At 44.7% G+C, this 26,443-nt stretch overlaps 1 protein-coding gene and 1 non-coding gene across 3 annotated transcripts in view; both read right to left on the bottom strand.

Annotated features, from left to right (window-relative positions):
• The window catches only part of PHF20 (PHD finger protein 20), a 125,658-nt gene extending 110,807 nt beyond the window's left edge, over positions 1–14,851 (bottom strand). For both annotated transcript variants that reach the window (XM_076011071.1, XM_076011070.1), the window contains exon 1: positions 14,745–14,851. The gene's annotated coding sequence lies outside the window, so the exon portion shown is untranslated. The remainder of the gene's footprint in view (positions 1–14,744) is intronic.
• An 8,784-nt stretch (positions 14,852–23,635) lies between these two features.
• On the bottom strand, positions 23,636–23,766 carry LOC142861501 (small Cajal body-specific RNA 8). Its single transcript, XR_012912726.1, has one exon.
• Between the last annotated feature and the right edge of the window lie 2,677 nt (positions 23,767–26,443).

The raw sequence follows: 26,443 nt of genomic DNA, 5'->3' as shown, positions 1-26,443 counted from the left end.
GAGGCGGGCGGATTGCTCGAGGTCGGGAGTTCGAAACCAGCCTGAGCAAGAGCGAGACCCTGTCTCTACTATAAATAGAAAGAAATTAATTGGCCAACTGATATATATATAGAAAAAATTAGCCGGGCATGGTGGCTCATGCCTGTAGTCCCAGCTACTTGGGAGGCTGAGACAGAAGGATCGCTTGAGCCCAGGAGTTTGAGGTTGCTGTGAGCCAGACTGATGCCACGGCACTCACTCTAGCCTAGGCAACAAAGCGAGACTCTGTCTCAAAAAAATAAATAAATAAAAAATAAAAAAAATAAACACATAGTGGCTCACGCCTATAATCCTAGCACTTTGGGAGGCCGAGGCGGGCGGATCGCTCAAGGTCAGGAGTTCGAAACCAGCGAGACCCCGTCTCTACCAAAAATAGAAAGAAATTAATTGACCAACTAAAAATATATATACAAAAAAAATTAGCCGGGCATGGTGGCACATGCCTGTAGTCCCAGCTACTCGGGAGGCTGAGGCAGTAGGATCGCTGAGCCCAGGAGATTGAGGTTGCTGTGAGCCAGGCTGACGCTACGGCACTCACTCTAGCCTGGGCAACAAAGTGAGACTCTGTCTCAAAAAAAAAAATAAATAAATAAATAAATAAACACATAAATAAAAACAGAGCTCTGGCCCTGGCCAGGCGCGGTGGCTCATGCCTGTAATCCTAGCACTCTGGGAGGCCAAGGCAGGCAGACTGCTCAAGGTCAGGAGTTTGAAACCAGCCTGAGCAAGAGCAAGACCCTGTCTCTACTATAAATAGAAATAAATTAATTGGCCAACTAATATATAGAGAAAAAATTAGCAGGGCATGGTGGCGCATGCCTGTAGTCCCAGCTACTCGGGAGGTTGAGGCAGGAGGATCGCTTGAGCCCAGGAGTTTGAGGTTGCTGTGAGCTAGGCTGATGTCACAGCACTCACTCTAGCCTGGTCAACAAAGTGAGACTCTGTCTCAAAAAAAAACAAAAAACAGCACACACACAGATGTTCCCAAGCAGAAAAAAAAAAAAAAAAAAAAACAGCAGAGCTCTAAGCCACACCTTCCCCAGATACAAATCAATATTATCAATACTGTCTCAGGAGCTGACATCTGAGTGCCTATTTTATGACAGATACTAAGTGCTTTATGTATACATCATTTCATTTAGTGTCTACCTCATAGGGTTATAAGGATTATTCCCATTTTATAGATGAGAAAGCTGAGCTTCAAAAAGTTGCCCAAATATATTAACAAAGCTAGCAAGTATCAGGACAAGGAATCAAGTCCAGGTCATCTGACTCCAATCAACTACACTGTTGCTAATCTTCCTCAACACTACTACAGTGGTATTTCTAAAATGTAAATCCAATCCTAAGACTACTATTCTAAAACAGTCCAGTGATTTCCCTACAGAACCAAGTTCAAGGTACTACTCAGAACAGCATGAAGGCCATCAGTGAGTTAGCCATTATGACCCAACCAAATGAAAGTCTCTAAAGATAGGAGCTTTTTCTTTTTTTGAGACAGAGTCTTGCTCTGTTGCCCGGGCTAGAGTGCTGTGGCATCGGCCTAGCTCACAGCAACCTCAAACTCCTGAGCTAAAGCATCCTCCTGCCTTAGCCTCCCTAGTAGCTGGGAGTACAGGTATGTGCCACCATGCCCAGCTAATTTTTTCTATATACTTTTAGTTGCTCAGCTAATTTCTTTCTATTTTTAGTAGAGACAGGGTCTCACTCTTGCTCAGGCTGGTTTTGAACTCCTGACCTTGAGCGATCCACCCGCTTCAGCCTCCAAGAGTGCTAGGATTACAGGCGAGAGCCTCCACGCCCAGCCTAAAGATAGGAGCTTAAAAGGAGGGAAGCAGGCAAGCTTAGCAGAGGGGCAGTGGCACATAGTGGTTATGAGCCACAATTCTGGAATAAGAGCGCCTGGGTTTGGACCCCAGTCTCACCACTTTCCAGATAAACTTGCACAAGTCACTTCCTCTCTGAGCCTGAGGCTCATCTGTAAAATGGAGACAATACTGGTACCTACTTCATACCTTCATACAGGTGTTACAAAGATAAAAGTTACTTAGCACAGAGCCTGGCACACAATAAGCTGTCAAGGTTATTACTGTTCTTGTAACCCACACTCCTGCCACATCCAGACTCCCTCCAACACCTTTGTGCAAACAAGCTGCTTCCTCTGCCTGGTCCTTCAGGACCGGCCTCAGCCATCAGCACCTCCCTGAAGGACTTGCTGGGCCAGTGGCCCACTCCTATACTCTCCCATGGCAGCCTGACCTGCCTTCTGGGCCACAGCACTCATCACTCTACACTAAAACCACCTGTTTGAGCCAATCCCTCCCAAGAGGCAATGAACTCTTCCTAGGCATCCCCAGCATTTAACAAGCAGTGCCCTTACCTGGCAGTCACATGTTATTAAATACGCTCAGCTTTCTCACTTGCAAAATGGGAATAAAAACAGGAAAAAGACCAGTATCATCTACCTCAAGGGCTGTAGGGATTTAAGGAGATAATCACACGGAGGCTCACTGAAAAGTGCCATCCACCAGGCAATATAAGAACTGTTATTACTCCTTGGGGGCAGAGGGAGGAAGGCTAAGTACAGGGAATGAAGCACCTAATACACCACGATTCTGTCCCTGGGGCCTAGGAAAAGCTGTAAATGTTTTTTTGTCACTGGGGGCTCCAGTCTAAAACTATCTATAGTCCATAGAAAATATAGTCTATAGCTCGGCAGTGGGTTTTGTGTGGGTTCCTTTAAGTCTTTTTTTTAAACACACCTGAGTAAGCTGTTCTTAAAGAGTTTCATAATTGAATATCACTGTATTACAAAGGAAAACAATTTGGAGATGAAGTCATTACTCAATGGGGCCTCCAAAGACATTTTCCTGAATTACAACCCTTTTATTGTCTGTAGAGTTTTAAAGGTATATAAGTTATTTAATAGATAATTAATTAATTCATTTATTCTTTAAATATTAACTTTAATTCCTGTCCTTTATTATTAATACCAAGAAATGGAAAACATTTACTGAGTCTTGACAATGCAGAGTAGTCGGCAGTGTTATCCCATTTTACAAAGGGGGAAAAAGAAACTTAGAGCAAATCAACAACTTGCCCAGGATCACCCAGCTAGGTAGAAAAGCTGCCATTTGAGAAGCAAGACTTCCTCCAAAACCAACTACACTTATATTGCTTTTAAAAACAAACTCTTTGGGGCCGGGCGCGGTGGCTCACGCCTATAATCCCAGCTCTCTGGGAGGCTGAGGCAGGCGGATTACTCGAAGTCAGGAGTTTGAAACCAGCCTGAGCAAGAGCGAGAACCCGTCTCTACTATAAATAAATAAAAAAATTAATTGGCCAACTAATATATATAGAAAACATTAGCCGGGCATGGTGGCGCATGGCTGTAGTCCCAGCTGCTCAAGAGGCTGAGGCAGTAAGACTGCTTGAGCCCAGGAGTTTGAGGTTGCTGTGAGCTAGGCTGACACCATGGCACTCTCTCTAGCCTGGGCAACAAAGTGAGACTCCATCTCAAAAAATTTTAAAAAAAGTCTTTGGGATACTTGAACATAATGATATTAAGGGATTAGTTTTTGTGTGTGAAAATGAGAAAAAAATTCTAAGAATCTTTATCTTTTATAGAGACAACTGATAAAGTTATGTAAGAAATATAAACTAACAAAGACCATGTAGGGATTTTACATACATTTTCTGAGAGAAATAAAACAGTAATAATAGTAACATATACTCAACTTTTCATAGATCACCAAACTATGAAAACCCTATAAATTAGGTTTTCTTGTTTCCTTCCTCCCCCCCCCCCCCAGATGAGGTCTCACTATGCTACCCACACTGGTCTCAAACTCCTGGGCTCAAATGATCCTCCTGCATCAGCCTCCCAACCAGCTGGGATTATGGGAGTGAGTCACTGTGCCCAGCTTAAACCAGATTTTCATATTCCCATTGTTCAGATTAGGAATTGGAAGGAAAGGGTAACATTTACTGATACTTCCAATGATCAATGTGAGGCCGTTATGATACTTAAGTGAGGAAACAGAGGTCCAGATAGGTTAAATAACTTGTCATGCTGGGTATGTCTATCTCCAATGTCCATACCACAATGAGAGGATGGGGTGGGGAACCTGAAGCCTTGTGATTTCAAGATTCTTCTTGAGCACCAAAGAAGGCAAGAAAAGCTTCATCTTTCTCTGCTATAACCCCTTTAATAAGGATTTGTTCTGCAAAATTTCAATTCAGTCAAAAGGCTGCATTTAAGGACATAGAAGGCCACATTTTGCCTTAAGGCCACAATGGCACTTGCTGGTACTCAAAATCTACCTCCAAGTTCTGGGTCCTCACCAGCACATACCATGAAGCCTGGACAGGAAAGGTAGCCCCTTTATTTTGCCTTTTTTTTTTTTGAGACAGAGTCTCACTCTGTTGCCCGGGCTAGAGTGAGTGCCCTGGCATCAGCCTAGCTCACAGCAACCTCAAACTCCTGGGGTCAAGCAATCCTGCTGCCTCAGCCTCCCCAGTAGCTGGGACTACAGCCATGCGCCACTATGCCCGGCTAAGTTTTGTCTATATATTTTTAGTTGTCCAGCTAATTTCTTTCTATTTTTTTAGTAGAGACAGGGTCTCACTCTTGCTCAGGCTGGTTTCAATCTCCTGAGCTCAAACGATCCGCCTGCCTCGGCCTCCCAGAGTGCTAGGATTACAGGCGTGAGTCACCACGCCCAGCCTCTTGCCTTTCTTAATTGAAGATGTCCAATTTTGATATAGGTCACAGCATTACCAATTTCCTACTCATTAAAGCATACTGGACAGCATTCACCATTCCATAGGACCAAGGGTCAGTCAAGTAGCCCAAACCAGCCATGCCCAGGAGCCTCAAGAAGGGAACAAAGGTAGTCAAAATCATAAAGACATAAAGTAGAATGGTGGCTGCCAGAGGCTCAGAGGAGGGGAAAAGAGGGAGTTAGTATTTAATAAGTACAGAGATCCAATTTTTCAAGAAGAAAAGAGTTGTGGAGGCCGGGCGCAATTGTTCACACCTGTAATCCTAGCACTCTGTGAGGCCAAGGCAGGCGAATTGCTCGAGGTCAGGAGTTTGAAACCAGTCTGAGCAAGAGTGAGACCCTGTCTCTACTATAAATAGAAATTAATTGGCCAACTAACATATATAGAAAACATCAGCCAGGCATGGTGGCACATGCCTGTAGTCCCAGCTACTGGGGAGGCTGAGGGAGCAGGATTGCTTGAGCCCAGGAGTTTGAGGTTGCTGTGAGCGAGGCTGATGCCACGGCACTCACTCTAGCCCGGGCAACAAAGCGAGACTCTGTCTCAAGAAAAAAAAAAAAAAGAGTTATGGAGATGGACGGTGGTGATCATTGTACAACATTATGAAAGCAGTGACTTATTTAGTTTTTTAGAGACAAGGTCTCACTCTGTCACCTAGGCTTGAGTGGAGTGACCCAATCATAGCCCACTGTAACTTGAACTCCTGGGCTCAGGCAAGCCTCTTGCCTCAGCTTCCCAAGTTTCTGGGACTACAGGCATATACCACAGTTCCTAATTTTTTTTTTTCTTTTTTTGTAGACTCAGGATCTTACTATGTTGCCCAGGCTGGTCTCAAACACCTGGCCTCAAGCGATCCTCCTCCCTCAGCCTCCCAAAGCACTGGGATTACAGGTGTGAGCCACTGCATCTGGCCCTATGAAAATATTTAATACCACTGAGCTATACACTTAAAAATGGTTAAGATGACAAATTTTTTATTTTCTGTATTTCACTACAATAAAAAAATTGGAAAAAAGAAAAAGAAAGGCAGAAAGGCAGCCTGAGCTGGGATGATTGGCCTTATACTATTATAGGATGTCTGCATGCTCAGGAATGATATCTGGGGTGAGAGTGGCAAAGTACCTCAGTCCTGGGGTCCACACTGCCATCTGTTTGATATTGTAATTAAAAGTGACTAATTCAGACCTCTAGGGGGGAAAGTAAGGCTGCTGTAGAGAGGATGATATAAGGGCACTGGGACTAGAGGCCAAAAAACCTGGACTCCAATCCAGGCTCTGCTTATTAGATAACTGGCCTTGGACAAGTTACTTAGTCTCAGTTTCCTTCTCTATTAGGAGAGAGTAATAGATTAGTTCTAAGGATTCAATGAGACCCAAGAGAATGTTCAAAAAATGCTAGCTATAGTTATCATTATTGCAAAATGCGGATATTTGCAGGCAAAGTTTCCACAACCTAGAAATCCAAACACCTGTGCACCTGTAGAAGCAAGGAAGGCATATCAATCCACCTAGCCAAGCACCTTTTCCCATAAGGAAAAGAGACCTATTGAAAATCAGGTCTATAGGCCGGGCATGGTGGCTCATGCCTGTAATTCTAGCACTCTGGGTGGCCAAGGCAGGTAGATTGCTTGATGTCAGGAGTTTGAAACCAGCCTGAGCAAGAGTGAGACCCCATCTCTACTATAAATAGAAAGAAATTAATTGGCCAACTAATATATAGAGAGAAAAAATTAGCTGCGCATGGTGGCGCATGCCTGTAGTCCCAGCTACTCAGGAGGCTGAGGCAGCAGGATTGCTTGAGCCCAGGAGTTTCAGGTTGCTGTGAGCTAGGCTGATGTCACAGCATTCACTCTAGCCTGGGCAACAAAGCCAGACTCTGTCTCAAAAAAAAAGAAGAAGAAAAGAAAATCAGGTCTCTGCTAGGACAGAGAGCCCAAATGCTCAACTCAGATGCCTAGGAGTCAGCCTTTAGAATCCTAGGATTATGTTCCTGACATGAAATAAATGGTCATCAAATAAAAACCTCAATTTCAATCCTTCCTCATGCCCCTCCTCTCCCTCCTTCCCCAAAATTCACTGATTCAAGCTCTACCTCCCTTTTATAAAACTATCCTATTTATACTTGGTGACCCAAACCAGGCTCTCAATATTTTATAGAATTTCTGCAAGCACATTAGTTCTATTTTTTGGCCAAAGAAAGCAAGGTCCAGAGCTGAAGACCCAGCCTAAGGTCTAGCTAAGTTGTCAAAGCATTATTACACAAATCAGGGTTTCAACTTTCATTAGGTTATCACATGGTTAGTCAGTCAATAACCTGTAAGGGGCAGTTGCTGACAAAGATGGATAAGACAAGGACAGCACTTCCCTTTCTCCAAGTTCACAATCTAGTCAAGGACACTGATTATGCATACATTTTGGTTTACAGATTGTTTATCAAGAAAAATGTAAATGTCCCCCATATTACTTCCTAGAAAGATTAGGAAGGGAGAAAATTCCAGAGGTTAAATACATCTTTCAGTCCTCATTACCAAGCCAGCAACTATCTTTGAGTATGATTACGTGTTCTCAAAGAACTGTTCGTTTTACTCATTTGTGAAGTTATTTGAAACCTAGACTTCTTATCATTATCCTTAGCGATTTCTTGTCTGGATTTTGTGGCTGTGTGTTCCTAGCAGGAAGAGCATTTGGAAGTAATTTTTAAGTGGTATTTGATCTTAGGATACACTTTCAAATTTCAGATAGGGAGTTTAAGCACCTTTAAAATCCAGGAAGAGGCCAGGCGCAGTGGCTCATGCCTGTAATCCTAGCACTCTGGGAGGCTGAGGCAGGCAGATTGCTCAAGGTCAGGAGTTCGAAACCAGCCTGAGCAAGAGTAAGAACCCATCTCTACTATAAATAGAAATTAATTGGCCAACTAATATTATAGAAAAAATTAGCCAGGCATGGTGGCACATGGCTATAGTCCCAGCTACTCGGGAGGCTGAGGCAGGAGGATTGCTTGAGCCCAGGAGTTTGAGGTTACTGTGAGCTAGGCTGACGTCACGGCACTCACTCTAGCCTGGGCAACAAAGTGAGACTCTGTCTCAAAAAAAAAAAAAAAAAATCGGCCGGGCGATGTGGCTCACGCCTGTAATCCTAGCTCTTGGGAGGCCGAGGCGGGCGGATTGCTCAAGGTCAGGAGTTCAAAACCAGCCTGAGCAAGAGCGAGACCCCGTCTCTACTATAAACAGAAAGAAATTAATTGGCCAACTGATATATATATATAAAAAAATGAGCCGGGCATGGTGGCGCATGCCTGTAGTCCCAGCTACTCGGGAGGCTGAGGCAGAAGGATCACTCGAGCCCAGGAGTTTGAGGTTGCTGTGAGCTAGGCTGACGCCACGGCACTCACTCTAGCCTGGACAACAAAGCGAGACTCTGTCTCAAAAAAAAAAAAAAAATGAAAAAAAAAAAAAAAAAAATCCAGGAAGAAATACAAGGTAACTAATTCCCACAGACAGGGGAGATCTTGAGGGAAGTGGATTAAAAGCAATAGTCTCACCTGACCATGGTGGATCACGCCTATAATCCTAGCATTCTGGGAGGCCCAGACGGGAGGATCGCTTGAGGTCAGGAGTTCCAGTTATTGCCTAAGCAACAAGGAGACCCTCGCCTCTACTAAAAACAGAATTAGCCGGACAATTAAAAATAGAAAAAATTAACTCTGGGAGGCCGAGGCCGGCGGATTGCTCAAGGTTAGGAGTTCAAAACCACCCTGAGTGAGACCCCGTCTCTACCATAAAAATAGAAAGAAATTAATTGGCCAACTAATATATATATATAAAAAAAAAAAATCAGCCGGGCGCGGTGGTTCACGCCTGTAATCCTAGCTCTCTGGGAGGCCGAGGCGGGCGGATTGCTCGAGCTCAGGAGTTCGAAACCAGCCTGAGCAAGAGCGAGACCCCGTCTCTACCATAAAATAGAAAGAAACTAATTGGCCAACTAATATATATATAGAAAAAATTAGCCGGGCATGGTGGCACATGCCTGTAGTCCCAGCTACTTGGGAGGCTGAGGCAGCAGGATTGCTTGAGCCCAGGAGTTTGAGGTTGCTGTGAGCTAGGCTGACGCCATGGCACTCACTCTAGCCTAGGCAACAAAGCGAGACTCTGTCTCAAAAAAAAAAAAAAAAAAATCAGCTTAGCATGGTGGCTCGTGCCTGTAGTCCCAGCTACTCGGGAGGCTGAGGCAGGAGGATCGCTTGAGCCTAGGAGTTTGAGGTTGCTGTGAGCTAGGCTGACGCCATGGCACTCACTCTAGCCTAGGCAAGAAAGCGAAACTCTGTCTCAAAAAAGAAAAGAAAAAATTAGCTGGGTGTAGTGGCGGACGCCCATAATCCCAGCTACTGGGGAGGCTGAGGCAGGAGGATCATTTGAGCCCAGGAGTTTTAGGTTGCTGTGAGTTAGGCTGATGCCATGGCACTCTAGCCCAGGCAAAAGAGCAAGACTGTCTCAAAAAAAAAAAAAAAAAAAAAAAAAACATTAAACTCCAGATAAAGACAAACTACCTACTTCACCTTTAAATTTCATGCCACCTGCCCTAATTCAAAGTAAAACAGTAAGCTGGGATGTGTGAAGGACAGGAAAACATTTTTAAAAGACATATCATATTACAAGTAAATAAGGTATATGCAAAATACAGCCTCCTTCTTAGAGATTCAGGAAAGTAGCTAATATTGAATGGAGAACTCAAGGAAAACTTCTTTGAGAATTTCAGGTAGTTGTGAATGAAACAAAGCATGGAACTGACAGAGGACATGGAGGCAGAATGCTGAAGCTGGGTGTGAGGACAAGCTGGCTGCCTCAGCTAGAAAAGAGACAGTGACAGAAGTGACTTGGACAAGGGAGTGACTGGCAAGCTGCCCAACAAAGCATGTGAAAGAAATGAGATCTGCTACAAGCTCCCACAGACAACTGGGTTTCTAAGCAAGGTACTAAGAAAGACTTAGAACAGAGTAGACCTTGGAGCTAATTAGTTCCTGATTTTACAAATGGGGAGAACTAGGCCCAGTAGCATCAAGAGACTTGCCTGAGGTCTCACAGAGAGTGAAAGGGCTGGGACTAGGGCCAAATCCAGGTCAAATCCATTACTAAAGAGGATATGACATTTATGTGAGGAATTGGGGAGGAGGGGATTGAGAAGAGGGCTAGGGACACAAAATAGCCCAGTGATTCAGGTTTGTCCTGATTAGGGCTAGCAATAAGATCATGCTGGAAGAGAGCCATGACAGGTGACAGCCAAGGAAATAAGTACAGATGATCTAAACATTTAGAAAGGAAAATCCCAACTGAGACTCAGAATAGATTAGATATGTGAGAGATCATCATTAGCCATGATCCCCATCAAAAAATGTCATCTTTTCACCAGCCTTCACCTTTCTGGAGCATCCATTTAGAGACAAGCCAGCAGTTTCCAAGGTCCAGGCACTGCCCTTTACCCTGGCCTTTCCAAGGTCCATTTCCAGAACCCAGAAAACCAGGAAGGAGTCCTTGGAAATTGCAACATTTGTGACCCTGCTGATTTGGGGTAGCTCAGACTCCCTACTCATGGGAAAATGAGAGGTGAGGAACCAGAGACAAGCTGGCTGTGAAGTATTTGCTAAACAATTTATGTCAAGAATTATGTTCATATTTAAGCAAGAAATATTTAACAATTTAAATTTGATCATATACATAGAAACCAAACTCCTGCAGAGGTTTTGGCTATAGTTTAAAAAGCTAAATGCTAGAATAGCTGTAATTAATAGTCCTCGGGCCAGGCGTGGTGGCTCACGCCTGTAATCCTAGCACTCTGGGAGGCCGAGGCGGGCGGATTGCTCGAGCTCAGGAGTTCGAAACCAGCCTGAGCAAGAGCGAGACCCTGTCTCTACTATACATAGAAAGAAATTAACTGGACAACTAATATATATAGAAAAAATTAGACGGGCATGGTGGCGCATGCCTGTAGTCCCAGCTACTCAGGAGGCTGAGGCAGAAGGATTGCTTGAGCCCAGGAGTTTGAGGTTGCTGTGAGCTAGGCTGATGCCACGGCACTCATTCTAGCCTGGGCAGCAAAGTGAGACTCTGTCTCAAAAAAAAAAAAAAAAGTCCTCGGAAGGGGACGATATCCTTATATAAGCTTTAAAGGATATATATCTTGCTAAAAAATAAAATGAAAGACAATACCCCAGCATAAGGCTAATCACCACTTTCCTATTTTCACAGAGAAATCTTGGACTTTGTGTATGAAACCTGACTACTCAAGGTATAGTTTAGTAATGTTAGCATCTCCTGCAAATTAGAAATGCAGACACTCAGGTCCCATCATAGACTTACGAAATCAGAATCAGCATTTTAACAAGATCCCCGGGTGAGTTGTACCCACATTCAAATTTGAGAAGTACTGGTATGTAATACTTTAAGAGTGCACTGTACAGCAGTACACAGATAAAGTATCAAACAGCCAAATACAGAGACAAAGTGTCTTTTCACTTTCAGCATACCATATTTTATTAGGTACTGCTCAGGTAGATTTCCAATGTTTTTTTATAAATTTGGTACTTACTAATGACACATGATCTAAATGCAGGATCTATTTTACTTCCTGAAATAACACATGAAATATAAATGCACATGAAATATAAAACAGGTTAGCTGTTCTGAAAAATACAATAATTGTTAATTTTATTCAAGTTCCAACACAGAGTTCAGAGCACTTCTCCACAAGCCCTATTAACTTCTACAGATTGATTTCGTTTTTTGTTTTTGTTTTTGTTTTTGAGACAGTCTCACTTTGTTGCCCAGGCTAGAGTGAGTGCTGTGGCATCAGCCTAGCTTACAGCAACCTCAAACTCCTGGGCTCAAGCAATCCTTCTGCCTCAGCATCCTGAGTAGCTGGGACTACAGGCATGTGCCACCATGCTCGGCTAATTTTTTCTCTATATATTAGTTGGCCAATTAATTTCTTTCTATTTATAGTAGAGACAGGGTCTTGCTCTTGCTCAGGCTGGTTTCGAACTCCTGACCTCGAGCAATCCGCCTGCCTCAGCCTCCCAGAGTGCTAGGATTACAGGATTGAGCCACCTCGCCTGGCCTGGCCAATTAATTTATTTTTATTTTTAGTACAAACGGGGTCTCACTCTTGCTCAGGCTGGTTTCAAACAGCTGAGCTTGAGCAATCCGCCCACCTCAGCCTCCCAGAGTGCTAGGATTACAGGCATAAGCCACCGCACTGGCCTCTACAGATTGATTTCTGGGAGTGTCATGAACCCCCCACCCAGCATCCCCAAGAATCAGGTGCTGAGCAAACATCCAGTTTCCAAATGATGATCAGAAGGACTTGGTCCTGAAAATGCAGCATTTTCCTGGCTTGTCCTATTAGTGTAGCATCTCAGACCCAAACTCTCTCCCCCACTGAGGATCATGCAGCTGCATACTCAAGTACTTCCCAAAGGGGAGAAAGGTCAAAGGTATCATCATCCCCTAAACACTTGAAATTCCAGCTGTGGAGTAATTAACCTGGTTGGGGATTCAGCTGAGAAGCCCAGAATAAGATCTGGAAAGGCAGAGGGAAACACAAAAGAAAGAACCTATTGAAGCTCTTAAGAGACAAGTGGTCCCAGATATTTGTAGATGTTTTATTTATTTATTTATTTATTTTTGAGACAGAATCTCACACTCTGTTGCCTGGGCTAGAGTGCCCTGGTGTCAGCCTTGCTCACAGCAACCTCAAACTCCTGCCCTCAAGCAATCCTCCAGCCTAGGCCTCCCAGAGTGCTAGAAGGAGGCATGAGCCACCTTCCCAGCCTACTGGTAGATTTTAAAGTGAGGTTGGGAACAAAGATTGGCAAATACTTAAGAGGATTATTGGAAGAGATAAATATCCATTCCCCCACGAATATTCTAGGGACAAGAACAAAAAGAGTGTCCAAGGGATTCCTCCAACTGACTTCTTTTCTTGATAAAAGGTAGTAAGAAGCCCAATAGGCTAGAAGCAGTGCTAGGAAAATCTCTTGAGAATTTCTTCCCCCACTACAGGGAAATGAAGCAAAGGAGAAAACAGTACCCACCTAAACAGAATCTTAATAGGAAGCAAACCACCAGGAGGATTCAGAGTGTGATTAACCAAAGAAATGCAGATAGATTCCTTTCCACTTTTGACTCCAGCGCTGGGGGGCCAGGCAGTCCTAGACTTGAGGCCACCTCCAGCACAAGAGGAAGAAAGGGAGAAATCTCTACAGCCACTCAGTAAGCAGAACATTGTCCAAAGACAGTCAGAAACGAGAAAAATGCTTGCGGACAGAGCAAGCCAAGAGAGAAGAGTTCCTGTTTGCAGAAAGATAAAAGATAAAATAGACTTATGAAAAACAATGTGCAAGCACCCCTTTAGGAGAGGGTACCTCCCCTGGGGGGAAGAGAATTTAGGAGATGTGACTATAGGAAGTGTGCTCAGAAAATAAGGTCACATAAGCAGAGAGAAAGTGCTGTGCTAAACAAAGCTATGTACTCACCAGAGGAAGGAAGAGGAAATGGGTGCACTGACCAGACTGGGAGAGCACCTAAAAGGGGAATGTGCTTCCAAAGAGGGAAGGAAACTGAGGAATGAATATGTCTTGGATGACAGAAAAGCTAACAAGAGTAGGAATGAATGCTCAAGAATGGCAGACCACCCACCACCTGGGAAGAAAAGGACTCAGGAAAAAGGAGTGTCCCACAGATTTAAGAAGCACCCAGAAGGTGGCTGGAACCTGAGAGTTGTGTAACTAAAAGAGGTGTATTTATACATTTGGGGGGGCACAGGAAACAAATATACTCAGATATGAAAATGAGTCTCGTCTACGGCCATACCACCCTGAACGCGCCTGATCGGCTGAAAATGAGTCTTCTCCAGGAAATAAGGTAGTTTGATTTGGAGAACTCATGAAAAGGGTGCAACCCCATGAATAGAAACAAGGTTGTAAATTCCCTTATTTGTGAAACTGAAAATATGTGCCTGTAAACCTCAGAATTTGGACCTCATTTTCGGTGCATCCTCAGAACTGAAGGGCTAAAGGAAGGAAGTGACCCCTAAACTTAAGACATTCTGAAAAGCATGTTGTCACATTTGGGGCCTGGAAAAGAAGGATTCTTCCTCAGAGTTGCGGGGATGTAAGAAAGTATCCCAAAACTTTGATTAATTGGCTCCAAATTTGAGGGACCCATTAACAGGGTGAACCCCAAAACTGGAAAGAGAATACGTACTCAGAGTGGAGACTTGAAAAAGGGAGTACTCTCCCAGTTTCGGGGCCTGGGGACAAGGGGTACAGCCTCACTTTGGGAGGCTTTATAAACTGAGATACAAATCCCAGGGCTGGAGCTTAGGAAATGGGGTGTGCCGCCCAGATTTTCAAAACTATAGAGAAAGGGGACACTCCCATATTCGGGGTCTTCAGAAAGGGGTGTGCACCCCAAATTAGAAAAAAAGAGCCAATAAAAGAAAACGCATTCACAAAGCACAATGCAACGGTCGGAACTGATGATGGGGTTCCCGGGAGCCACATAGCTCAGGCCCGGGCCCTAGCGCTTATCCCCCACCCCCAACACCGCCAGCTCCGCGCCCCGGGCCCGCACCCCGCGGCCCAGCCCCCTCGGGCGGCGCTGATTGGCCGCGGCCGCCGTCACTCCCGCGGGCAGCCCTGGGGATTGGGCACCACTCGCACGCCCGCCACGCTCTCAGCAGCAGTCCCAGGGCCTCCCTCCAGGCTGGGCGAGCGGGGCCAGGCGCGGAGCTGGGCCGGGCAGGGGACCGGAGCAGCGGTGGCGTCCGTCACCGTTCCCGTCCGCACGGCGCGCGCACAGCGCGGGCCCGGCCCGACCATGCCCCAGCCAGCCAGCTTCGCCTTGCGGAGCCTCGCCGCGAGCTCACCTCACGGCCCCGCTCCAGCTGCGCCGCTCCAGGACCAACCGACAGAAGGACTCTGCGTGCTGCGCACCACGTGACCCTCGGGACGCGCCCAGCGTATCCCCCGCCCCCCACACACACGCACCATCGCCACCACCGAGTGACGCAGCGCCCCAGCTGCCCCGCCCCCGGCCCCGCCCGATCACCGTGGCGACGGCCCGCGCAGGCCACGCCCACTGCCCTGACGCGCGGGAACCAGGCTGCGCCCCATCTGGAACACGAAGTCCCTACTCACCCTTAACCACTGAGATTACGCGAAGCCCGGGACTGAACACTACCCATCACCTGTTAATTTGCCTCCTAAATGCATCTCAGAACCTCCCAGTTCTCTCCATTCCACTGTCACCACTTCTGTCGAGGCGACTTTCCCCTGTCCAAGATGATAGTGACCTCCACCCCGTTACTATTTCCTCTTCCAGTCAGTTCACACTCGGTGAGAGCTTTTCAAAACGCCATCCTCTGCCTTTCCTTCTCTTCTCCAGATTAAGATCTAAATATTCACTTAAACTATAAACCAGCCTCTTCAAACTCTGGACTTAACCTGCCTGGTTCTTATCCTCACACATCTAGCTGCCCCACATTCTCAGCGTCTTTCAAGTCCTCAAGCCAGGTTCCCTCTCACCTCAGGGTCTTTGTACTCATTTATTCCCCAACTTTGTCTCATTAACTCCTAGGAAAGAATTCCAATTGCTGCTGAGAAAAAACGTTGTATTTTGTCTCCAGGGACCAAGGTTGGAGTTGCAGCCACCCCGTAAGAGTCAAGTTTTCCCAGTGGCACTTGGCAAGTATATATACTGTATTACAATTGTTACCATTGCAGGGCCCAGTGGCACGCGCCTGTAGTCGCAGCTACTTGGAAGGTGGGAGGTGGGAGAATCACTTGAGCTCAGGAGTTTAAGACCAGCCTAGCCAACATAGTCACATCCTGTCTCTTTAAAAAAAAAAGAAAGAAAATGATAACAATACAGAGAAGGTTAGCAAAAAGATAACATGCAAATTCGTGAAACATTCAATGTATATTTTTTAAATCTGAAAATCAAAACCAGTTGGTAAATTGCTGAAATACAGGAAGAAAGGCCTTCCTAGGATCCTCTGTTTATGTTTATTATTAATAACATGAAATTGCTCAGATGTTAGTGGCTATTGTAGTATATGGATAATTTTCTGCCCCCCACCACCACCACAATAATGCCAAGAATCTCAGACTCTGTAGCCCCATACCTATATAAATTTGTCATCAGTTAAACAACCTTCATGTAGGCCGTGCGGTGGCTCACACCTGTAATCCTAGCACTCTAGTAGGCCCAGGCAGGCGGATTGCTCGAGGTCAGGAGTTCAAAACCAGCCTGAGCAAGAGTGAGACCCCCGTCTCTACTATATAGAAAAAAATTAATTGGCCAACTAATATATATAGAAAAAATTAGCCAGGCATAGTGGCATATGCCTGTAGTCCCAGCTACTCAGGAGGCTGAGGGAGTAGGATTGTTTGAGCCCTGGAGTTTGAGGTTGCTGTGAGCTAGGCTGACGCCATGGCACTCACTCTAGCCTGGGCAACAAAGCGAGACTCTGTCTCAAAAAAAAACCTTCATGTATTTAGAGTTAGGATTGGGCTGGGCACCAAAGAAACACAGAACAAAATGAGGTTTAGGCCCAGTTCTCAAGAAGCTCACAGACTGGTGAAGAAATCACAATTTTTAAGTTAAAATTCTTTTTTTCTGTTGTCAGTACAAACACTGACACTGCTGCAAATATAAACAAGAGAGAAATATATTACAAGGGTATTGAGGGCCCTAATGTGCAACAGGAGGGTAAGACTTAGAAAACAAACAGGCTCAAGGGCAGCTCTACCAAGAAGCCACTGTGTGACCACCAGCACTGCACACCACCACTGAGATTCAATCTTAGTATCCCTTTATCTCTGAGTCACTCAAGAGAGAGGCAAAGTCTTGGCCAGGAGCCACTGTTGATTGACCGATCTCAGGTCACGTGGATGAGTCCAGGCTGCCAGGAAAAGAAGAGAGGAATGATCTGCCCATAAGGGTATTTCCCCAAATGAGAAGGGTGGCTGGTAGGAGGAGACTGACACTGACCAGGCAAAAATAACCTGATTCAGCCAGGCCTGGTGGCTCAGGCCTGTAATTCTAGCACTCTGGGAGGCTGAGGCAGGAGGATCTCTTGAGGTCAGGAGTTTGAGACCAGCCTGAGCAAGAGTGAGACCCCATCTCTACTAAAAATAGAAAAATTAGCCAGCCATGGTTGTGTGTGCCTGTAGTCCCAGCTACTGTGGAGTCTGAGGCAAGAGGATCGCTTGAACTCAAGAGTTTGAGGTTTCTTTAAGCTAGGCTGACGCCATGACACTCTAGCTTGGGCAATACAGCCAGGCTGTCTCAAAAAAAAAAAAAGAAAGAGGCCGGACGCAGTGGCTCATGCCTGTAATCCTACTCTCTGGGAGGCAGAGGCGGGCGGATTGCTCGAGGTCAGGAGTTCAAAACCAGCCTGAGCAAGAGCGAGACCCTGTCTCTACTATAAATAGAAAGAAATTAATTGGCCAACTAATAGATATAGAAAAAATTACCCGGGCATGGTGGCGCATGCCTGTAGTCCCAGCTACTCAGAAGGCTGAGGCAGAAGGATTGCTTAAGCCCAGGAGTTTGAGGTTGCTGTGAGCTAGGCTGACGCCACGGCACTCACTCTAGCCTGGGCAACAAAGCCAGACTCTGTCTCAAAAAAAAAAAAAAAAAAAAAGCAAGCTCCTTAGTCCTCACAGACCCCATATATCACCAAGATTGAGCATGTCGCTCCACAAAAGCAGGAACTGTGGTGTGATCTCTGCACCAACAAGCTGAGTGTGAGAACTCAGGAAGCCGGAAACCACAGTCACAGTAGCGTCCTAGGGGTCTGAGAGCCTCAACAAGAAGCCAGAGGGTCAAAGGAAGCAAGTTGAGTCTTGGCCCTGCCCTGAGGTCTCTCCAGTCTGGGCTTGATGGAAATTTTCTGAGCTCAACAGGCCTTAACTGCTTTACAAGTGAGGGAGAGAGGAATGAAGTAGGAATTCCAACATAATTCCAGCATTTTGCAAGATTATAAGGAGGAAGGAAGAAGTAGGAAGGAGAGAACATTTTTTTAAATTATTTTTCTCCTAGCCACTAAAAAGACTGATAAAATCCACATAGACCACTTCAAGGGCAAGGACTATGTCCTGTTCTTTGTCCCTTGGGAGCCCAAGTACCTAGCTCTCTGTTCTCTGTAATTTATGCATACCTAATAAATATTTCTGGTGGGTTGAAACTTCTACCAGCCCAAAGATAAACAGAAAGAAGGAGGATGTTAGCTGCAGGGACTAAGGGAAAGGAGGTTATAAAGAGGTAAATAAAATACACAGTTACTTAATATTCAGGTACTCCACTCTCCTAACATTTTGTAATTTAATTTTTTTTTTTTGATACAGAGTTTCACTGTGTTGTTTGGGCTAGAGTGCCATGGCATCAGCCTAGCTCACAACCTAAAACTCCTGGGCTCAAGCAATCCTTCTGCCTCAGCCTCCCAAGTAGCTGGTACTTCAAGCATGTGCCACCATGCCCAGCTAATATATATATAGTTTTGTAGTTGTCCAATTAATTTCTTTCTATTTTTAGGAGAGATGGGGTCTTGCTCTTGCTCCGGCTGGTCTTGAACTCCTGAGCTCAAACAATCCACCCACCCGGGCCTCCCAGAGTGCTAGGATACGGGCATGAGCTACCACGTCTGGCTCCGTCACTTATTGTTACTTATTTATAGTTTAAGAAACAGAAGCTGGGCTGGGCGCGGTGGCTCACGCCTGTAATCCTAGCACTTTGGGAGGCTGAGGCGGGTGAATTGCTCGAGGTCAGGAGTTCGAAACCAGCCTGAGCAAGAGTGAGACCCCGTCTCTACTATAAATAGAAAGAAATTAATTGGCCAACTAATATATATGGAAAAAATTGGCCAGGCATGGTGGTGCATGCCTGTAGTCCCAGCTACTCGGGAGGCTGAGGCAGTAGGATTGCTTGAGCCCAGGAGTTTGAGGTTGCTGTGAGCGAGGCTGCTGCCACTGCACTCACTCTAGCTTGGGCAACAAAGGGAGACTCTGTCTCAAAAAAAAAAAAAAAAAAAGAAACAGAAGCTGGGCTCGTTGAGCAATGTGGCTCATGCCTGTAATTCTAGCTGTAGTCCTCTGGGAGGCCCCTATCTTTACTAAAAATAGAATAAATTATCTGAGCGTGGTGGTGAGTGCCTGCAGTCACAGCTACTTGGAAGATTGAGGCAGAAGGATTGATGGGCCCAAGAGTTTGAGGTTGCAGTAAGCTGTTTCAAGAGATTATTCCTATTAATATGATACTATTCTCATTCACTTTTTTTGGAGAGGGGTGGACAGGATCTCTCTCTCTGTTGCCCAGGCTGGAGTGCAATGGAACAATGGTGTCATCATGGCTCACTCCAACCTGGAACTCCTAGGCTCAAACAACCCTCCTGCCTCAGCTTCCTAAGTAGCTGGGACTACAGGCATGTGCCACCATGCCTGACTAACTTACTTGAGTCCTTGGGAGAGAAATGAGTGATTTACCAGTTATCCAGCTAGGAATGTGTATCAACACAACCATATATGTCACACATGTCAGTGTTATCACAGGTATCCTTTAAAAAGAGGAGTCTCGGAAACTATCTTGACCTTGTATAGGGGAAAATGTCATTAAACCATGAAAAGGACAAGCCATAAAGGAAAATATTATAAATTCAACAGCATAAAAATTATATTTTATCCATGGGTATAAATATACAAATGGATGACCTCAGGGGTTAATAGGAAAATGAAATAGAGAATGGAGGCCAAAGAAGAGTAACAAAGAGGGGCCATTCACTTTGTTTCCAATGTTTATAAACAATGTAGCAATAAATAATTCCCCTACTCATGGCTGTTAGAGCCCAGTGGGAGACACACAAAACCCAAGATGTAGCAAAATGCTGTTTATTTGAGATGGTGGAGGCTCAAAAGAGTTTCCACCAGGAGGAAGGGGAAAGCTTTGGGTTTTATAGGGAGATTGTCTAGAGTAGAGGAACTAGGCTAGAATAGCCAAAATGCACAAATGCTAGTCTTAGCCACAACCTATTATCGTGGTCCTGCACCTTGCCTGGGTTACAGCAGGTTTCTTCTCTGTCCACTTCCTTATCAGGAGGGGCCCCTTGTTCCCTTTTACATTCCATTCCTTTATCTCCCTAGGGGTCTGGCAGAGGCTACATGCCTACTGAGGGCCATTCAAAATGTTTCCAATTGTTATAAACAATGCTTCAATAAACATCATTGTATATTCCCAAAATCAAAGGAAAAATAAAAAGTGTGACACTGTTGGGCTTGATGGAAAATGTGTGCCAAGAAACAAAAGCATGATTGAGTGTATCAGTGTGACTATGTACATTTGAGATTTAAAAGGAGGCAGTGGAAAGGTTGATCATTGATGCTCTGTGGCCCAGAGCCCTCTGGATTCCTTCTTGCCTGAATTACGGACTCACTAAGACCCAAAAGTTCTCTCCCCTTCCCTGTTCTTGCACTTACAGGTTTGAAATCTTGCTTCCTTCACTTCATCCTACTTAGCCCAGCCCCACAGTTCCCTTGGGCCTAAAAAAGTATCTGAGGTCCAATCTGAATTCCAAATTCCAGACTCTAAATAGCACCACCAAAGAAAGTCATTGGAGGAACACTTATGGAAAAACAGGTATTTGCAAGTACTTACACACCTTATTCCACTTTCACTGTTCTCCTTGACTATATATTGTCTTTTAAATTTTTATTTATTTATTTATGTCCTTGGTACTTCATAAGCACTTCTTGGCCTTTATTATTTTCAAAGGATTATTTAGCCCAGAAGCAACATGATTGCCCCTCCTCCTTCTAGCCATCTCCTTTTTCAGGAAGGAGTTTACTTCATTGCAGGAAGTAAACTAGCAGCAGAAACCTCTGCATACCTAGCAAAATTAAACCAATGCTACTGCGAAGCCTGAGGCAGTAGGATTGCTTGAGCCCAGGAGTTTGAGGTTGCTGTGAGCTAGGTTGATGCCACAACACTCTAGCCCCAGCAATAGAGTGAGAAGCTGACTTAAAAAAAAAATAATTAAACCAATGATTGAATCTTAGGAATAGATAAGACAGCTGAGTCCTGCCCACTTTGAACTCTCTCTGCCACAGAGGGCTTCAATCCTCCCACCACATACCGTAAAGTAAGACCTTTGACATTTCAAAGAGGCCAGATAGGGAAGTTATACTAACATGCCCTGTAGGTTTTCCAAATTTTCCTTTTACCCCTACCTCACACATTCACCTCTATCTTTCTCCCCTTCCTATTCTGCTTGAAATTTTTACCTCTTTTGGGAAAAAAAGTGATATCTACTGAACATTCACTGTTGCCAGACACTGGGTTAAAAGCTTTGCATGAATTACTTCATTTAATATTCACAGTAACCTTTGAAGAGAAGTCCTATTTATTATTATCATTTTGCAGTTAAAGTATTGGGGGCCCAGAGAATTTGAGTTGGTGGTCTAAAGTCACATTGCTAAGAATAATTTATGCCCAGACAGTTTAACTCTAGATGTGATGCTTCTTAATCCTAAAGTAACTGAATTCTCAGTAGAGCACCGCTTAGTTCCCCTGCCCCTAAACTCTCTCCTATCTGGCCCATTCTCCAAACTTTTCAAGCTACCATTCTAACATAAGAGTAATAATTGTTAGGTGCAGAGTCAAGAGGGGGACACACAAAGCCTCATGGGTAGCAAAATGCTATTTATTTTGAATATCTGGGTACAGATGAGTAGAGGCTGAAAAAGGCATCCAAGAAAGAAAAAGGAAGAGCCTTGGGTTTTTTTGTTTGTTTGTTTTGAGACAGAGTCTCTGTTGCCTGGGCTAAAGTGCTGTGTTGTCAGCCTAGCTCACAGCAACCCCAAACTCCTGGGCTCAAGTGATCCTTCTGTCTCAGCCTCCCAAGTGGCTGGCACTACAGGCATAGGCCACCATGCCTGGCTATTTTTTTCTATATATTTTAGGTGGCAAATTAATTTCTTTCTATTTTAAGTAGAGATGGGGGATGGGGTATCACTCTTGCTCAGGCTGGTTTCAAACTCCTTACCTTGAGCAATCCGCCCGCCTCAGCCTCCCATAGTACTAGGATTATAGGCGTGAGCCACCGCACCGGACCATCTGATAACATTTTATTCACAATAAACTTTCAAAATTGGAGTGAATCCTCTCAAACCCTGCCACTGCTTTATTAACTAAGTTTATGTAATATTCTAAATCAATTCACTCATATCTTTAGGCTCCAGTTCTATTTCCAGTTCTCTTGCTATTTCCACCACATCTGTAGTTACTTCCTCCACAGAAGTCTTGAACCCAAACAAAGTCATCTATGGAGGTTGAAATCAACTGCTTCAAAATTCCTCTTAATATTGATTTTTTTTTCTTTGAGACAGAGTCTCACTCTGTTGCCCTGGGTAGAGTGCTGTAGCATCAGCCTAGCCTAGCTTACAGCAACCTCAAACTCCTGGGCTCAAGCAATCCTCCCAGTTCAGCCTCCCAGAGTGCTAGGATTATAGGCATAAGCCACCACACCCGGCCTTCACAGATGTTCTTTAGGGTATCTAGAATGGTGAATTCTTTCCAGAAGGTTTTCAATTTACTTTGCCTAGATCCATCAGAGGAATCACTATCTGTGGCAGCTGTAGCCTTATGAAATATATTTCTTTTTTTTTATTTTTTGAGACAGAGTCTCACTTTGTTGTCCAGGCTAGAGTGAGTGCTGTGGCGTCACCCTAGCTCACAGCAACCTCAAACTCCTGGGCTCAAGCGATCCTCCTGCCTCAGCCTCCTGAGTAGCTGGGACTACAGGCATGCGCCACCATGCCCAGCTAATTTTTTATATATATATCAGTTGGCCAATTAATTTCTTTCTATTTATAGTAGAGACGGGGTCTCGCTCTTGCTCAGGCTGGTTTTTTTTTTTTTTTTTTTTTGAGACAGAGTCTCGCTTTGTTGTCCAGGCTAGAGTGAGTGCCGTGGCGTCAGCCTAGCTCAAAGCAACCTCAAACTCCTGGGCTGCAGTGATCCTTCTGCCTCAGCCTCCCGAGTAGGTGGGACTACAGGCATGCGCCACTATGCCCGGCTAATTTTTTTTATATATATATCAGTTGGCCAATGAATTTCTTTCTATTTATAGTAGAGACGGGGTCTCACTCTTGCTCAGGCTGGTTTTGAACTCCTGACCTTGAGCAATCCACCCGCCTCGGCCTCCCAAGAGCTAGGATTACAGGCATGAGCCACAGCGCCTGGCCTATTTCTTTTTTTATTCTTTTTTTTTTTGAGACAGAGTCTTGCTTTGTTGCCCAGGCTAGAGTGAGTGCCCTGGTATCAGCCTAGCTCACAGCAACCTCAAACTCCTAGGCTCAAGCAATCCTGCTGCCTCAGCCTTCTGAGTAGCTGGGACTACGGGCATGCGCCACCATCCCCGGCTAATTTTTTCTATATCTATTAGTTGGCCAATTAATTTCTTTCTATTTATAGTAGAGACAGGGTCTTGCTTTTGGTCAGGCTGGTTTCGAACTCCTGAGCTTGAGTGATCCACCCGCCTTGGCCTCCCAGAGTGCTAGGATTACAGGTGTGAGCCACCATGCCCAACCTGAAATATATTTCTTAAATAATAAGATTTAAAAATAAAAATTACTCCTTGATCCATAGACTGCAGAATGGATGTTAATAGGCATGAAAACCACATTAATCTCCTTGTACATCTCCATCACAGCTCATGAGTGACCAGGTACCTTATCAATGAACAGTAATTTTTTTTTATTTTAAAAAAACCTGCCCTATATCTGTCCAGTATGATTTCACTTAATTCATCTCAGTCATTAAAAGGCAGTTTATTCTAGGGAAGTATGGTGACAAGTAGAGCAGTACTTCAGCCCAATTTGTGTGTCAGCCTCACAATGAGCAGTAATATTTTGAAAGGAATTTTTTTTTATTTTTTGAGTAGTAGGTCTCAACAGTAGGCTCACAATGTTCAATAAACTGGCTGGGCACAGTGGACCATGCCTGTAATCCCAGCACTTTGGGAGGCTGAGGTGTATTAAAATGTTTTTAAAAATTATCTGGAACAATCCCTCAGTGAAGCTGAAAAAGAAAAAAAAAATAGCTGGGCATGGTGGCCCCCCTGCACCTGTATTCCTAGCTACCTAGGAGGCTAGGTAAGACTACAGCTGGGAGGATTGCTTAAGCCCAGGAGTTTGAGGTTGCATTGAACTATGATCCTGCCACTATACTCTAGCCTGAACAAAAGATAGAGACCCTATCTCAGAAAAAAAAATTCAGTAAACAATGCTGTACACAGATGTGCTGTCATCCAGGCTTTGTTGTTCCATTTATAAAGCAAAGGCAGAGTAGATTTAGAATAATTCTTAAGGGCACTAGGATTTTCAAAATGGTAAATGAGAATTGGCTTCAACTTAAAGTCACCAGTTGCTTAGCCCCTAAGAGAGTCAGCCTGTCCTTTGAAACTTTGTTTTTTGTCTGTTTTTTTTTTGTTTGTTTGTTTGTGTCCTTTGAAACTTTGAAGCCAGATGTTGATTTCTCCTCTCTAGCTATGAAAGTCCCTAATGGCATCTTCTTCCAATAAAAGTCTGTTTTAGGCCAGGCGCGGTGGCTCACGCCTGTAATCCTAGCACTCTGGAAGGCCGAGGCGGGCGGATTGCTCGAGGTTTGAAACCAGCCTGAGCAAGAGCAAGACCCCATCTCTGCTATAAATAGAAAGAAATTAATTGGCCAACAAATATATATAGAAAAAATTAGCCAGATGTTGTGGTGCATGCCTGTAGTCCCAGCTACTCAGGAGGCTGAGGCAGAAGGATTGCTTGAGCCTAGGAGTTTGAGGTTGCTGTGAGCCAGGCTGATGCCTCGGCACTCACTCTAGCCTGGGCAACAAAGCCAGACTCTGTCCCCCAAAAAAAAAGGAAAAGAAAAGAAAATGAGGTTTATTAAAGGCAGAAAAATAGTATTATAGGGCAAGAGCAAGATATAGCTTTACAGAGCATGACACATACGCCACAGACTACGACCAGACCCATTGTCGCAGCAGGAAGAGCAAAAGGAAGGGAGCAAAAGGCACCTTGCCATGCATGGTTGGGCTCTTCATAAGCATCTTTGCTATAGACGCATTGACTTCTTGCAGTCCTTAAAGACACCATGCTTCCTTCTGCTACAAGGCTGTTGCATATTCTGTTCTTTGCCTGTTAAATCCCATTCCTCAAATCTTCCTCTTATATGCCCTCATAGCACCATAAACCTATGTTGTAGCACTTGTCACAGCTGTGCATCTTTATTTGTATGGTCTTTTGATCAATGCCTGTCTCTTCCAACTATGTTGAAAGCTTCAGGAGGACATGAACCATGACTGGCTTTTGCACTTCATTGTTTTCCCAGTGCCTAGTTTAGTGACTGCCTGATAGTAGACATTATGTATAATATATATATATATATATAAGTTGTTTAAGGAATTATTTCAATATTCCGAAAATGGGGAATGTAGCCATGACATGAGAAGAGGTAGTTACTCGAAAGCAGGGATTTGAGGGCTTTAATATCTTTATCTTCTTTCAGCATCTTGCTCTAGATCAGGGGTCCTCAAACTACAGCCCGCGTGCCACATGTGGCCCACCGAGCACATTTATCCTGCCTGTCAAGTGTTTTTGCCGCCACTGCCTGTCCTGATTAGCAGCTGACTGGTCCAGGGCCCACAGTGTGCATGTCTGGAATGTGCGCAGCACTCTCTAAAGGCCCTCCGGTCTGAGAGACAGTGAACTGGCCCGTTTAAAAAGTTTGAGCCAGCACACTGGGAGGCCGAGGTGGGCGGATTGCTCTAGGTCAGGAGTATGAAACCAGCCTGAGCAAGAGCAGGACCCCGTCTCTACTATAAATAGAAAGAAATTGGACAACTAGTATATGTAGAAAAAATTAGCCAGGCATGGTGGTGCATGCCTGTAGTCCCAGCTACTGGGGAGGGTGAGGCAGCAGGATCGCTTGAGCCCAGGAGTTTGAGGTTGCTGTGAGCTAGGCTGACGCCATGGCACTCACTCTAGCCTGGGGCACAAAGTGAGACCCTGTCTCAAAAAATTAATAAATAAATAACAATTAAAGAGTTTAAGGACCCCTGCTCTAGATTCTGGAGGTCCTTAGAAGGTCCTTTGCTGTTTTCTTTGTGTCCTTTCTTATTTTATTGAGGCAAAATTCACATAACATAAAATTAACCATTAATCATATTAAAGTGTACAATTTGGCCAGGCAAGGTGACTCATACCTGTAATCATAGCCCTCTGGGAGGCCAAGGCGGGTAGATCTCTCAAGACTAGCCTGAGCAAGAGCAAGACCCCATCTCTACTAAAAATAGAAATTAATTAACCAATTACAAATATATACAAAAAATTAGCCAGGCATGGTGGCACATGTCTGTAGTCCCAGCTACTCGGGAGGCTGAGGCAGTAGGATTGCTGGAGCCCAGGAGTTTGAGGTTGCTGTGAGCTAGGCTAAGGCCACAGCACTCACTCTAGCCTGGGCAACAAAGTGAGACTCTGTCTCAAAAAATAAATAAATAAATAAAGTGTACAATTTGTG

The sequence above is a fragment of the Microcebus murinus genome, chromosome 16 (genome assembly GCF_040939455.1).
Source record: "Microcebus murinus isolate Inina chromosome 16, M.murinus_Inina_mat1.0, whole genome shotgun sequence".
Classification (NCBI taxonomy): domain Eukaryota; kingdom Metazoa; phylum Chordata; class Mammalia; order Primates; family Cheirogaleidae; genus Microcebus; species Microcebus murinus.
Note: the sequence above shows the minus strand (reverse complement) of the source record. Positions and strands in the feature narration are given on the sequence as shown.